This window comes from Scyliorhinus canicula, chromosome 9 (assembly GCF_902713615.1).
Source record: "Scyliorhinus canicula chromosome 9, sScyCan1.1, whole genome shotgun sequence".
Classification (NCBI taxonomy): domain Eukaryota; kingdom Metazoa; phylum Chordata; class Chondrichthyes; order Carcharhiniformes; family Scyliorhinidae; genus Scyliorhinus; species Scyliorhinus canicula.
The window spans coordinates 21,693,407-21,708,901 of record NC_052154.1 but is presented as its reverse complement, the minus strand read 5'-3'; positions in this window follow the sequence as shown (position 1 = coordinate 21,708,901).

Sequence of the window (15,495 nt, the reverse complement as noted above, 5' to 3'; positions counted from 1 at the left end):
GTTCCTTGAACTTTTCGCTGTTCGAGATCAAGCGGGATTTGATGGGGATGTGTAAGGAATAACAATGGATACGAGTCTGCAAAGCGGCGGCTGCTTTGCCCATTCCCGAAAACCCACCGAAATCCTGCCCAGAAGAGACCGTTCACTGTTTAAAGCTGTCTGGAACCAGGGCGATCAACACCTCCAAACATTAACACAAGCTCCGGGCACATTTAACATTGCCCCTCGGACTTGATTTTAACCATCTGTGCTGGAGTTACACACCGGCTTGAGCAAACCCGAGAGAGAGAGAGAGAGAGGGAAAGAGCGATCAGAAAGTCTTCCAAAATGCCCAAAGTAGATTTGAAAGGCAGTCGCTGTTGTAATGCAGGCAAATTTGGTCATAATTCCCCCACTGACTCTGCTGGGCGCCAGAGACGGGTTCGGTTGGAATCGAACTCAGTTCACGTCCTGTAACTTCACTGTCAATTGTGGAAACAATTTCACAAGAGATGTTACAGCTGCAGTATAATTGCAACATAATTTTCCCACATCTGCCTCCACAAACTAAAGCCTTGGCCAAATCCCAGGCCTAATTTGCGCCGAGCCATATTTCCCGACAGTAACTGAGAAGGCAGGTCGATAGCATTCACGGTGTTGTGTTCACAGTAAGTGGGTGAATTGATGGTGGACTTTAAGGTGGATGAATGCAAGTTTACATTTATAGGAACAGCAAACGTGAAACTTCTACATGTCAAAGTCGTTCAGTAGCATAGACTAAAGAATTGGGAATGACTACGAGTATTGAGTCAATGTGAGCTTATTAAATTGGGAAATCGTTACTGGAATCAGGAACCTCTGCACAGGGATCAAATGAGAAATGAAATGAAAATCACCTATTGTCACAAGTAGGCTTCAAATGAAGTTACTGCGAAAAGGCCCTAGTCGCCACATTCCGGCGCCTGTTCGGGGAGGCTGGTACGGGAATCGAACCGCGCTACTGGCGTACCTTGGTCTGCTTTAAAAGCCAGCGATTTAGCCCTGTGCTAAACCAGCACCAGATACAACAAGATGAAGATTCATTCATCATGACGTCCATGTTTCCATTTTCTGAAGAAGTTGCTTCTTTATTTCCAGGATGTGCCTGCAGTATTTTAACCACAATCTCAGGAAAGGCACCATCAATGCATCAATTCTCCCAATTAACTTTGGTTAATTGTTATAAAATAATAAGTGGAGACAAATTGGAAACATAGAAACTAGATTTGCACGACCGTACAAAATTTCTAAAATCATTATCCTGGGTGACATGTTATAGCCAAGCATGGATAGATTTTCAAATGTACGTTGATCTGATTCTGGCCTGTGTTGTATGCGCAGCTAACCTTGATTTAAATATCGCTGCTTTGACAAAGGAGTCATCCAGACTTGAAACGTTAGCTCCCCTCTTTTTCCACAGATGCTGCCAGACCTGCTGAGATTGTCCAGCATTTTCTGTTTTAGTTTCAGATTCCAGCAACCGCAGTAATTTGCTTTTAGCCTCATTTTGGAGCCTATTTAGAAGAGAAAATGCAGCATCACCGAGCCAAATAGTCACTGTACGGAAATAATGCAGACATGACTTTAATTCTTCACTAAAAAGGACATTTAGGTAGGCAGGAATGGCAGCTCTTATTGAACATGAGGAATGGGAACCAACATGTCAACCAAGCTCAGAGCAAGAGCGTTGCAGAGTTCTGAGATTTCTGTGCTCCTTGGAGGTAATGCACATGCCATTTTCCTTCACTTTCCTCAAGAATTTTTATCCTGGCAGGACTTTTTCCTGGGTGGGCGACAACCATGATCCACGTTCCCTTTACAATACAGCAAGGTGTCCATACCTATCAGACACAGAGGGCTCCCCTTTGAACACCGCTCAATATTCAGAGCCAACGCTCTGATCTCCAGCTCTTGGCTGTTTGGACCTGAACCCAACCCTTCTGACTCAGGCAGGAATACTACCACTGAGTCGAGTGGTCACAATCTCAAAGTAAGGACAGTAAAGGCACTTGAGATAAAATTGTGCTGCAAAAGCCTGGGAGAAAGATTCTATTGGTATTAGGTATTCTTAAGTACCCGGAGATATTGTGCAGTGCAGAAGATCAGCTATAACAGCCCGCTAGGCCCCCAAAGGTTAAAGGTAGCAATCAGAGGCCAAGGTTGCAAAAGCAAGCTGAAGCAAATGTCAGAGGTAGGAAAATTACCTGGGTGTAAGGATTTATAAATATCTGGAACAAATGGGAAGGCGGGGCTGGTGAAGAGATGATACAGCAGGGGTGCTATTGTAAATAAAATGTATACTCCCTCTTGCTAGAATTCAAGCTACCACTGCCTAATCTCATTATTTAAACCTAGGATTTTCGAATGAAAACCGAACCCACTGAAATTTTACAAACTACTAATTTTTTACAGTCTATAGTCTGAAGAAGATAAATAAATGGAACTATATGAATATAAAAACAAGGAGTAGGTCATTCAGGCCCTCGAGCCTGTGTTGTCATTCAGTAAGATCATGGCTGATCTGATAGTAACCTCAAATCTGCATCCCTCCTATCCCCGCTAACCTATTACCCCCTTGCTTACCAAGAATCTATCCACGTGTGCCTTAAGAATATTCAAAGACTCTGCTTCCACTACCTTTTCAGGAAGAGTTCCAAAGACTCACAACCCTCTGAGTGAAGGAATTTCACCTCATCTTCATTTTAAACGGGCGCTCTCTTATTTTCAAACAGCAACCCCTATTCTAGATTCTCTTGCAAGAGGAAACACCTTTTTCACATCCACCCTGTCAAGACCCCTCAGGATCTTATATGTTTCTGTGGAATCCGTGGTATACTATTCCTTAGCAAGGGACATGAGTTAGTGTGGGATCCATAATATCCTGTTCCTTAACGAAGGACATACTTTAGAGTGGAAACCATAATATCCTGTTTTTAGCGAATGACGTAAGTCTGTGGAGAAAGGATGATGGAGGTAGCCTTCTCAGGAATGCACTTTTCTGTAAACTACCGTAACCTCCAAGGGAAAAGGGCAGATAATTATGTAAAAGAAAGATTGAAAGACCTTGCTCTTCTATTGGTCAACTGCACGGTCTACTATTGGCTAGAATTACTGTCCTTTCATTTGCCTAAAATGAAAGATTAACTATTATATTATTGGTGTGTGTGTGACAGGCAAATGAAGGTTAATCAAGCTATAAATGTTTCTGCTTCACTGGGCTCAGGTAGAGTGACTGCAGTGAACTTCACTGTGTTGCTCTCCCTGTGCACATGTCAATAAAGATTGATCAAGGAGTACTCCGTGTGTGCCTTGCAATAACTTCGACATTTTAAACTGGTCGCCGCTTACTGTCCTAAACTTCAGCTGATACAAGCTTAGCCTGTCCAACCTTTCCTCATAAGAAAAAACACCCATTCCAGGTATTAATCTAATAAACCTTCTCTGAACTACTTCCAACACATTTTCATCCTTCCTTAAGTAAGGTGACCAATATTGAACACAATATTCCAAATGTTGTCTCACCAATGCCCTGAATTGCCTACTTAGAACATAGAACATTACAGCGCAGTACGGGTCCATCGGCCCTCGATGTTGCGCGACCCGTGAAACCATCTGAAGCCTATCTGACCTACACTATTCTATTTTCATCCATATGTCTATCCAGTGACCACTTAAATGCCCTTAAATTTGGTGTGTCTACTACTGTTGCAGGCAGGGCGTTCCACACCCCTACTACTCTCTGAGTAAAGAAACTGCCTCTGACATCTGTCCTATATCTACCACCCCTCAATTTAAAGCTATGTTCCCTCGTGTTGGTCATCACCATCCGAGGAAAAAGACTCTCACTGTCCACCCTATCTAACCCTCTGACTATCTTATATGTCTCTATTAAGTCACCTCTCAGCCTTCTCCTCTCTAACAAAAACAACCTCAAGTCCCTGAGCCTTTCCTCGTAAGACCTTCCCTCCATACCAGGCAACATCCTAGTAAATCTCCTCTGAACCCTTACCAAAACTTCCACATCCTTCCTATAATGTGGTGACCAGAACTGCACGCAGTACTCCAGGTGCGGCTGCACCAGAGTTTTGTACAGCTGCAGCATGACCTCGTGGCTCCGAAACTCAATCCCCCTACTGATAAAGGCTAGCACACCATATGCCTTCTTAACAGCCCTATTAACCTGGGTGGCAACTTTCAGGGATTTATGTACCTGGATGCCGAGATCTCTCTGTTCATCTACGCTACCAAGAATCTTGCCATTAGCCCAGTACTCTGCATTCCTGTTACTCCTTCCAAAGTGAACCACCTCACACTTTTCCGCATTAAACTCCATCTGCCTCTCAGCCCAGCTCTGCAGCTTATCTACGTCCCTCTGTAACCTATAACATTCTTCAGCACTATCCACAACTCCACCGACCTTCGTGTCATCTGCAAATTTACTAACCCATCCAGCAGAGGGCAGCAGAGCGGAGCTACTGATTGGCTGTTCCGGGGAGATTTGCATACGTGCAGTGCGGTCAGCCGAATCTGAAGGTGTACCAGCGAAAGAGACCCGAGGAGTTCAAGTGCAAGCAAGCATCCAGCAGAGGGCAGCAGAGCAGAGCTACTGATTGGCTGTTCTGGGGAGATTTGCATACGTGCAGTGCGGTCAGCCTAATTTGAAGGTGTACCAGTGAAAGAGACCCGAGGAGTTCGAGTGCAAGCAAGCATCCAGCAGAGGGCAGCAGAGTGGAGCTACTGATTGGCTGTTCTGGGGAGATTTGCATACGTGCAGTGCGGTCAGCCTAATTTGAAGGTGGTTTGTGAAGGGGCTGTTGTCAAGTGACCTGATTTTGGCTGGCAAGGAAAGTGCTCCAATTAGCAGTTACTGGGAGAAATTTAACTCTTTGTGTGTTGGTGAGTATTGTGATTGGTAAGTAAAATCTTTATTCCTTTCACTTATTAATTATTTGATACTATATTTGTAATCAGTTAAGGTAAAGGGTAAAAATGGCAGGAGATCCCAGACCTGTGTTATGCTCCTCGTGTGCAATGTGGGAGTTCAGGGACGCGGCCGATGCCCCTGGCTTCTTCATGTGCGGGAGGTGTGTCCAGCTGCAGCTCCTGTTAGACCGCATGACGGCTCTGGAGCTGCGGATGGACTCACTTTGGAGCATCCGCGATTCTGAGGAGGTCGTGGATAGCACGTTCAGTGAGTTGGTCACACCGCAGATTAGGATTGGTGACGGAGACAGGGAATGGGTGACCAAAAGGCAGAGAAAGAGCAGGAAGGCAGTGCAGGTGTCCCCTGCAGTCATCTCCCTCCAAAACAGGTATACCATTTTGGATACTGTTGGGGGAGATGACTCACCAGGGGAAGGCAGTAGTAGCCAGGCTTATGGCACCGTGGCTAGCTCTGCTGCACAGAAGGGCGTGAAAAAGACTGGCAGGGCTATAGTCATGGGGATTCAATTGTAAGGGGAGTAGACAGGCATTTCTGTGGTAGAAAACGAAACTCGCGAATGGTATGTTGCCTCCCGGGTGCTCGGGTCAGGGATGTCTCCGATTGGCTGCAGGACATACTGAAGGGGGAGGGTGAACAGCCAGTTGTCGTGGTGCATATAGGCACCAATGATATAGGTAAAAAAAGGGATGAGATCCTACAATCAGAATTTAGGGAGTTAGGAGATAAGTTAACAAGTAGGACCTCAAAGGTAGTAATTTCAGGATTGCTACCAGTGCCACGGGACACTCAGAGTAGAAATTCAAGAATAGTCAGAATTAATACGTGGCTTGAGAGATGGTGCAGGAGGGAGGGGTTCAGATTTTTGGGACATTGGAACCGGTTCTGGGGGCGGTGGGACCATTACAAACTGGATGGTCTACACCTGGGCAGGACTGGAACCAATGTCCTAGGGGGTGCTTTTGCTAACTCTGTTGGGGAGGTTTTAAACTAATGTGGCAGGGGGATGGGAACCAGATTAGGAAGTTAGAGGTCAGTAAAGAGGCAGCAACAAAAGCCAGTAAGGTACGAGACAATAAACTCAATGTGACTAAGGGGAAGAGTAGACAGGGAAGAGATGATGAACGCAAAGGTGGTCTGAGGTGCATTTGTTTTAATGCGAGAAGTGTAGCAGGTAAGGCAGATGAACTTAGGCCTTGGATCAGTACCTGGGAATATGATGCTATTGGTATTACTGAGACTTGGTTGAGGGAAGGGCAGGACTGGCAAATGAATATCCCAGGGTATAGATGCTTCAGGAGGGATAGAGAGGGAGGTAGAAGGGGTGGAGGAGTTGCATTGCTCGTCAGAGATTATATCACAGCTGTAATTAAGGAGGGCACGATGGAGGATTCGAGCACTGAGGCAATATGGTTTGAGCTGAGAAATAGGAAGGGTGCAGTGACATTGTTGGGACTTTACTACAGGCCTCCCAAAAGCGAGCACGAAGTAGAGGTACAAATATGCAGACAGATTATAGAAAAATGTAGGAGCAATAGGATGGTTGTGATGGGAGATTTTAACTTCCCCAACATTGAATGGGATTCGTGTAGTGTTGGAGGCGTAGATGGAGCAGTTTGTAAGGAGCATCCAGGAGAGTTTTTTAGAGCAGTATGTAAATAGTCCAACTCGGGAAGGTGCCATACTGGACCTGGTATTGGGGAATGATCCCGACCAGGTGGTTGATGTTTCAGTCGGTGATTACTTTGGGAGTAGCGATCACAATTCCGTAAGTTTTAGAATACTCATGGACAAGGACAAGAGGGGTCCGAAAGGAAGAGTACTAAATTGGGGAAAGGCAGAGTATAACAAAATTCGGCAGGAGCTAGGGAATGTGGATTGGGAGCAGCTGTTTAAGGGTAAATCCACATTTGAAATGTGGAAGTCTTTTAAGGAAAGTTTGATTAGAGTGCAGGACAGACATGTTCCTGTGAAAATGAAAGATAGAAATGGCAAGATTAGGGAACCATGGATGACGGATGAAATTGTGAGACTAGCTAAGATGAAAAAGGAAGCATACATAGGATCGAGGCAACTCAAAACTGATGAAGCTTTGGAGGAATATCGGGAAAGTAGGACGAATCTCAAACGCGCAATAAAGAGGGCTAAAAGGGGTCATGAAATATCTTTGGCGAACAGGGTTAAGGAAAATCCCAAAGCATTTTATTCGTATGTAAGGAGCAAGAGGGTAACTAGAGAAAGGATTGGCCCACTTGAAGACAAAAGAGGGAATTTATGCGTGGACTCAGAGGAAATGGGTGAGATTCTTAATGAGTACTTTGCATCGGTATTCACAAAGGAGAGGGACAAGACGGATGTTGAGGCTAGGGATGGATGTTTAAATACTCTCGGTCAAGTTGTCATACGGAAGGGGGAAGTTTTGGGTATTCTAAAAGACACTAAGGTGGACAAGTCCCCAGGATCGGATGGGATCTATCCCAGGTTACTGAGGGAAGCGAGGGTCGAAATAGCTGGGGCCTTAACAGATATCTTTGCAGCATCCTTGAGCACGGGTGAGGTCCCGGAGGACTGGAGAATTGCTAATGTTGTCCCTTTGTTTAAGAAGGGTAGCAGGGATAATCCAGGGAATTATAGACCTGTGAGCTTGACGTCAGTGGTAGGCAAACTGTTGGAGAAGATACTGAGGGATAGGATCTATTCACATCTGGAAGAAAATAGACTTATCAGTGATAGGCAGCATGGTTTTGTGCAGGGAAGGTCATGTCTTACAAACCTAATAGAATTCTTTGAGGAAGTGACAAAGTTAATTGATGAGGGAAGGGCTGTAGATGTCGTATACATGGACTTTAGTAAGGCGTTTGATAAGGTTTCCCATGGCAGGTTGATGGAAAAAGTGAAGTCGTATGGGGTTCAGGGTGTATCAGCTAGATGGATAAAGAACTGGCTGGGCAACCAGGAGACAGAGAGTAGTGGTGGAAGGGAGTGTCTCAAAATGGAGAAGGGTGATTAGTGGTGTTCCACAGGGATCTGTGCTCGGACCACTGTTGTTTGTGATCTACATAAATGACCTGGAGGAAGGTATAGGTGGTCTGATTAGCAAGTTTGCAGATGATACTAAGATTGGTGGAGTTGCAGATAGCGAGGAGGACTGTCAGAGAATACAACAAAATATAGATAGATTGGAGAGTTGGGCAGAGAAATGGCAGATGGAGTTCAATCCAGGCAAATGCGAGGTGATGCATTTTTGAAGATCAAATTCAAGAGCGGACTATATGGTCAATGGAAGGGTCTTGGGGAAAATTGATGTGCAGAGAGATCTGGGAGTTCAGGTCCATCGTACCCTGAAGGTGGCAACGCAGGTTGATAGAGTGGTCAAGAAGGCATACAGCATGCTTGCCTTCATCGGACGGGGTATTGAGTACAAGAGTTGGCAGGTCATGTTACAGTTGTATAGGACTTTGGTTCGGCCACATTTGGAATACTGCGTGCAGTTCTGGTCGCCACATTACCAGAAGGATGTGGATGCTTTAGAGAGGGTGCAGAGGATGTTCACCAGGATGTTGCCTGGTATGGAGTGTGCTAGCTATGAAGAAAGGTTGAGTAGATTAGGATATTTTTCGTTGGAAAGATGGAGGTTGAGGGGGGACCTGATTGAGGTCTACAAAATTATGAGAGGTATGGACAGGGTGGATAGCAACAAGCTTTTCCCAAGAGTGGGGGTGTCAGTTACAAGGGGTCACGATTTCAAGGTGAGAGGGGGAAAGTTTAAGGGAGATGTGCGTGGAAAGTTTTTTACGCAGAGGGTGGTGGGTGCCTGGAACGCTTTACCAGCGGAGGTGGTAGAGTCGGGCACGATAGCATCATTTAAGAAGCATCTAGCCAGGTATATGAATGGGTGGGAACAGAGGGAAGTAGACCTTGGAAAATAGGAGACAGGTTTAGATAAAGGATCTGGATCGGCGCAGGCTGGGAGGGCCGAAGGGCCTGTTCCTGTGCTGTAATTTTCTTTGTTCTTTGTTCTACACCCTCTTCCAGGTCATTTATAAAAATGACAACAGCAGTGGTCCCAAAACAGATCCTTGCGGTACACCACTAGTAACTGAACTCCAGGATGAACATTTGCCATCAACCACCACCCTCTGTCTTCTTTCAGCTAGCCAATTACTGATCCAAACCGCTAAATCACCTTCAATCCCATACTACCGTATTTTCTGCAATAGCCTACCGTGGGGAACCTTATCAAACGCCTTACTGAAATCCATATACACCATATCAACCGCTTTACCCTCATCCATCTGTTTGGTCACCTTCTCAAAAAACTCAATAAGTTTTGTGAGGCATGACCTACCCTTCACAAAACCGTGTTGAGTATCGCCAATCAACTTCTGTTCTTAATTCCTATCTTCTGTACAACTGAAGCATAATGTCCCTACTTTTGTATTCAATTCTCCTAAAAATAAATGATAATATTCTATTAGCTGTCCCAGTTATTTGCTGTACCTGAATACTCGCCTTTTGTGATTCATGCACTAGGATACCTAGATCGCTAGGAATCTCAGAGCTCTCACCATTTAAAATGTATGCTTCTTTATTCTACCTGCCAAAATTGACAGTTTTACATTTTCCCACATTATACTCCCTTTATCTTTACCCATTCACTTAACCTATTTTAACCTTTTTGTAGCCTCCTTACGTCCTCTTCACACCTTACTTTCTGACGTATCTTTGTGTCATCAGCAAATTTGGCAACCCTCCCTTCAATCCCTTCCTCCAAGTCATTTATATAAATATAAATTTTAAACATTTGAGGTCCCAGCACTATGGGAAACCACTCATTAGATCTTGCCAAACGGAAAAATACTCAATTATCCTTACTCTCTGCTTCCTGTGAGCCAGCCAATCTTCTATTTATGCCAATATCTTAGCCCTTACACCATGAGCTTTTATTTTTCACAACCACCTTTGATGTGGCACTTTAACAAATGCCTTCTGGACATCTAAGTACAGTACATCCACCAGCTCCCCTGTATCTATAGCACATGCTACCTCTTCAAAAAACTCCAATAGGTTGGCTAAACATGATTTCTCTTACATAAAACCATGTTGACCATGGTTGTATATACGTTTGAGTTTTCAGAAGTCAAATGTAACCTCTTATTCTATTAGTTGGTGTCACAGTTTTCAAATATGTCTAACAGTATGTGTGTAATATTTGGCCCTTGATATCTAGTAGGTGCTTGGCACTGAGACAGGAGGCCAAGAAGGAAAAGATTTTCCATCTCCAACTCTGAGGAATTCATCAAAATGTAACAAATGAAAACTGTCGAAAGATAGTTAGTCTCCGAGCACTAGAATATCCTAGATACATTCAACATAACTTCTGCTGAATAATTAAATTACAACATACAAGAATGATGTTTTACTCTTAATCTTCCAATGTTATCAAGTTTTAAATGTTGTAATCTAAAAGACAATTAAACATTTATCACTCCAGAAACCCATGAGATGAAAGAGCACATTGTCAAAAAAGAAGATTGCTTGGTGCTGTACTGATCCTCATAGACATATCTTAGGAATAACATTCCATGGTGTATTTTGATATGCAGTGGAAGATTTTGATATTACTATAGAAAGTAGAATCGGCTGACAGAGAAACTGTTCATAGTGAAATATTGCTGAGTGTCAAATCACTTACTAAATAACTGTGTGTAATAACACACCAGGTATAATGAAATTATTACACTTTGTATGGCCAAAATATTAGCACTAATATTCCATCAGCCAGTTGATGTTGCCTATGATTTAGTAGAGGCCCAAAGGTCCTGATGATAAATCATTTAATCTTTATCTATGCAACAACTGACTCACTTAATCGCATTCCGAAAACATAAGTGGAGTTCAGCTACAGCTCGAAGTCAGCCTTCAGATTGCAAAGCAAAGCACCCATTCAGACTAATTTCAAGCTCACAGCCTGAAGAGGTCAGGAATACTCCAACTTCTTATAATTGGATTAATAATGTGTTTATATCAATATTCAAATTGAAACTAAGACTTTTCTGAAGCCGACGCTATTTTATCAATAATACAAAACTAAATGTCTCCTGACATAGTAAAGCTCCTCATAGATTGGAATGTAGTTGTAACAAACTTAACTTGGGGAACCTTTTTTTAAAAAAAAATAATACCCAAAAGCAGAACCAGGGGCGCAATTCTCCGAGCCCCGTGCCGGGCCGGAGAATTGCAGCAATCGCGCCATGCCGTCCCGACGCAGGCACCCGATTCTCCGAGGTGCAGAGAATCGGCGCCATTTGCGCCGGCGAGTTTGGAGTAGCGCCGGTCATGGGCCGCTGCACAAGGCCGGGCCGCCGATTCTCCGGCCCGGGTGGGCCAAGCGGCCACGCAGAAACGGCAGAGTCCCGCTGCCGCCGTTCACCCCTGGTCGCTGCCGGTGGGAACTCTGCGTGAAGGGTCGGGGGGGGGGGGATTGGCCTGTGGGGTGGGGAAAAGCACTCCCTCACCTGGGGGGGCCTCCATTGGGGTCTGGCCCGCAATCAGAGCTCACCGATCAGCGGGCCGGCCTCTCCCACCCCCTGGGTCTACTTCCGCTTCCGTCCCAGAACCCCCGCGCCATGTTGCGTCGGGGCCGGATCGTTGAACAAGTCCCCCGCGCATGCGCGGGTTGGCACGGCCCAACTGCGCATGCACGGGTTGGCGCGGCGCCCATTTGGCACCGGGAAGGGAGGCTGGAGCAGCGTGATCCACTCCAGCATCGTGAATCATGACGGCGCAAACATTTAGTCTCCATTTTGGAGAATTGCCCCGTATATTCCAGATCAGCATTAAGGAAGTGATGCTTTAACTTAGGAGCAGCTCTTAATAATTAGTGTTCAATGACAAATACATTGATTTGCAGAACTGTTTGTACCCAGAAAGAGAAGCAAACTGTCAAAAAATCAAAATGCTGCAGGTGGTACAAATCTGAAATAAAAACAGAAAGTGCTGGAAATACTCAGCAAGTCTGGCAGCATCTGTGGAGAGAGAAACAGAGTTAACGTTTCGAGTTGAAATGACTCTTCTTCAGAAAAATGAGCCATTTGTTTCTGGACAAGCACTTCAAAGGCAACGTTGAAAATGATGTAAGATTTATTGGTGACATGAAACTTTTACATTAATTAACTAAAGGCAAAAGGTGCAAGACTTTTTAAAGTCACATTCTTAGCAGCCTAGCTTATTTGAAGTTATTTTTCTGAGCTGTTTGTCTTTATGAAAGTCATAACCTTCCCAGATAGCAACATTTGTTCTCCTTAAAATAACTTTGTAAACTAGAGTATAATGTTAAATTATTCTTTTTTGGGGGACTAATTCATTTCAATATACATTTGTTTCTCACAAGTGGTAGAAACTCTGCAGCTAGGCTAATATAGACTACAAAAGCATTGTTCATTTGATTTATTTCCATATGGGGCCAATTAAAATAAAACAAGACACTTATATACAAGCTTAATTACAGTATTGTGTTAATTGCAAACAGAAAGGGAATTTATTATTTTGTTCATGTTTGTGCACATAAAACATGTATGATAATAATTCAGTGTGCTACCGTTAATGTAGACTGAGTTTTTTGCCCATGCTGTCAAAGTTTTTCCTGGTACTAAATTAGATGAATGGACTTTGACTCACAAGGGACACAGGGAAAGTGTGAGGCAGCAGATTGAGAGGGTAGTGATGGTGAGATTGGGAAGGGATGTGGGGTGGGGTATATGGTGGTGCAAAGGTCGGGGGAGGGGGAGTTAGATTTTATTCAGGTCTGTTCAGCTTGAATTAAGGGGAACAACCAAGATTATGCGTTCTTTCTGATTCACGCTCATCGTGCCTTTTATAAAAATAACAGCAAGGTATTGGGAAGAATCAACAAATCTCCCCCAAGGAGTGGATCAGAAATCACTGTAAATGGAAACTGAACAGTCCATGGATGCTTCAGTAAGTTTGAATTTAAACAACATACTGGAAGAGGTACAACAGCACAATATGTCCAATGAATGTGAGGCCATTGATCCATTCAGACACTTTAGGAAGGACGGATAAATTTGCAATGCATAATCCAGGTCACGAATGTCCTGTCTTGACATGCTGTTGGGTGTCTTCAAACTATCCCTGGCATGAAGGAGAGTGGGCAGGCCTTTCTGAAAGGTATTGCTGTGACATCGTACGAAGTGCCATTCATTGCACAGAATTGATTGTCAAATATCCAGTCAACATGCATTGCATTATCAATGCAGAAGGATACCACTCAATGTTATGTCTAAACAGTCTGTGATTACGGCCTAGGAGCTATCCCATCTTCTTTCTTCTTTCCCTTCCATCCTCTGTTTTGAGCAACTTCCCATCCTCAGGGATTTCATTTTCGGTTGGTGTATCTTCACTGATTTCACTGTCCTCATGTCCTCCTTTAATCTCCCTCTTCTCACCCCAGAAATTATTTTATCTAAATTCACAGCAACAATCTCAGCCTTGTCATCTCACATGGACTCTCTAGCCTCATCATCTCAATCACAAACAAAGCCATTTCCGGCCATCTCTCACCAACCACATCTAGCTACCTTCTTGTACCCTTCTAACCTTATGTGGTAAAATAGACAACAGCCTGAATTTTAGTCCTGATATAAGATTGGACTTTTGAAATTAAGAATTTTAAATTAAACCACAGTCAGCTCCAGACAGTCCTAATGGGTGTTCGAACTTGGCCAAGATTGAATACACTGACCACAGACAGACTGCCAGGACATGTCTGGACGTGTCCTGTCAACAACACATCAGGAGATAATCATTCCATTGATAATCATCGATAGTTTTGGGATTTCCCAGATAAAGCTAGACTTTCTGGCACCCAGTTACCATATGTAATGGTGTAATGTTACATGCGAACAATACACCTACAGATGAAGCCCTGAGGGTGAGTTCCTGGTATCCTGCAGAATTGCAATCAGCAATTCCATTGGGTGTTGCAACCCCCTCCCTGAGACCTCAATGGCTGAGGGCCGGAAAACTTTTTGAAAAGGCACAAAGAGGAGTTTAATGATCGACCACCTAAGACCCTCCCCAGTAAAGACTTGTCACAGAGGCAACAGAGAAGATTTGACGGCGGACCAAAGGACGGAAGAAAGCAACTTGCGAGAACCACCTTCACGGGCAGAGGCCAGAGAAAACAGAGACTCAGAGAATTTTAACCCGCAGCTGGATTACGTTCATTGACATGGGTAGAATAAAAATTTTTAAGATTATTGTAGTTGGAAAAATCTAAAGGATGTAACTGTTTTTACTGTGTTTGATAATAAATTTGAACGATGAACTTGTTTTTGTCCTTTGTTCATTTTGCAAATAAGGGCACCTGCGTAAAACATTTGAATAATAAATTGGTCATAATAGAACATAGAACATAGAACAGTACAGCACAGAACAGGCCCTTCGGCCCTCGATGTTGTGCCGAGCAATGATCACCCTACTCAAACCCACGTATCCACCCTATACCCGTAACCCAACAACTGTCCCCCTTAACCTTACTATTAGGACACTACGGGCAATTTAGCATGGCCAATCCACCTAACCCGCACATCTTTGGACTGTGGGAGGAAACCAGAGCACCCGGAGGAAACCCACGCACACACGGGGAGGACGTGCAGACTCCACACAGACAGTGACCCAGCCGGGAATCGAACCTGGGACCCTGGAGCTGTGAAGCATTTATGCTAACCACCATGCTACCGTGCTGCCCAAAATGGCTGAGGTTTATAGACTTCACCTATTTCCTTCTGCAATATACCCTGGGGAATATAAACTCTCCTAGGCACTTAGAAGTAAACCTTGGCTAGCTGGTCGATCTGTTCAACGTACCCATTGGTTACCCTAGTCTACTATAAATCCAGTGCTACCCATCTGTCAGCTTTCTTGACCCATCCACTGTCAGGATGAGCCATATTTTTTTTCCAGTTCAACGTTGGGTTAGCCTCTTTGGTCACAATTCAGTACACTTGCTCCTGATTCTAATTATTCCCCAGCCACTGTTTGATGTTCAGCTAGATTTATCAAAACCTTAGTTCCCTATTTGATCCCAAGCTGTAATTCTGGTTCCATATCACAAAGACGCTCCACGTCACACTACCTGTCTCCATCCATACCTTTTTACAAATAAATTTAGAGTACCCAATTCATTTTTTCCAATTAAGGGGCAATTTAGCATGGCCAATCCACCTACCCTGCATATCTTTGGGTTGTGGGGGCAAAACCCAGGCAAATGTGCAAACTCCACATGGTTAGTGACCCAGAGCTGAGATCGAACCTGGGACCACGGCGCCGTGAGGCAGCAGTGCTAACCGCTGCACCACCGTGCTGCCCCATCTCCACCCATGCCTCAGCTCACCTATGCTGAACCACTCATCCATGAAATTGTCATCTTTTGCCTCGACTATATTAATAATTTTGTCTTCCATCCTCCATCCTCTGTGAAATTCAGCTCATCCTGAAATGTTGCATGTGTA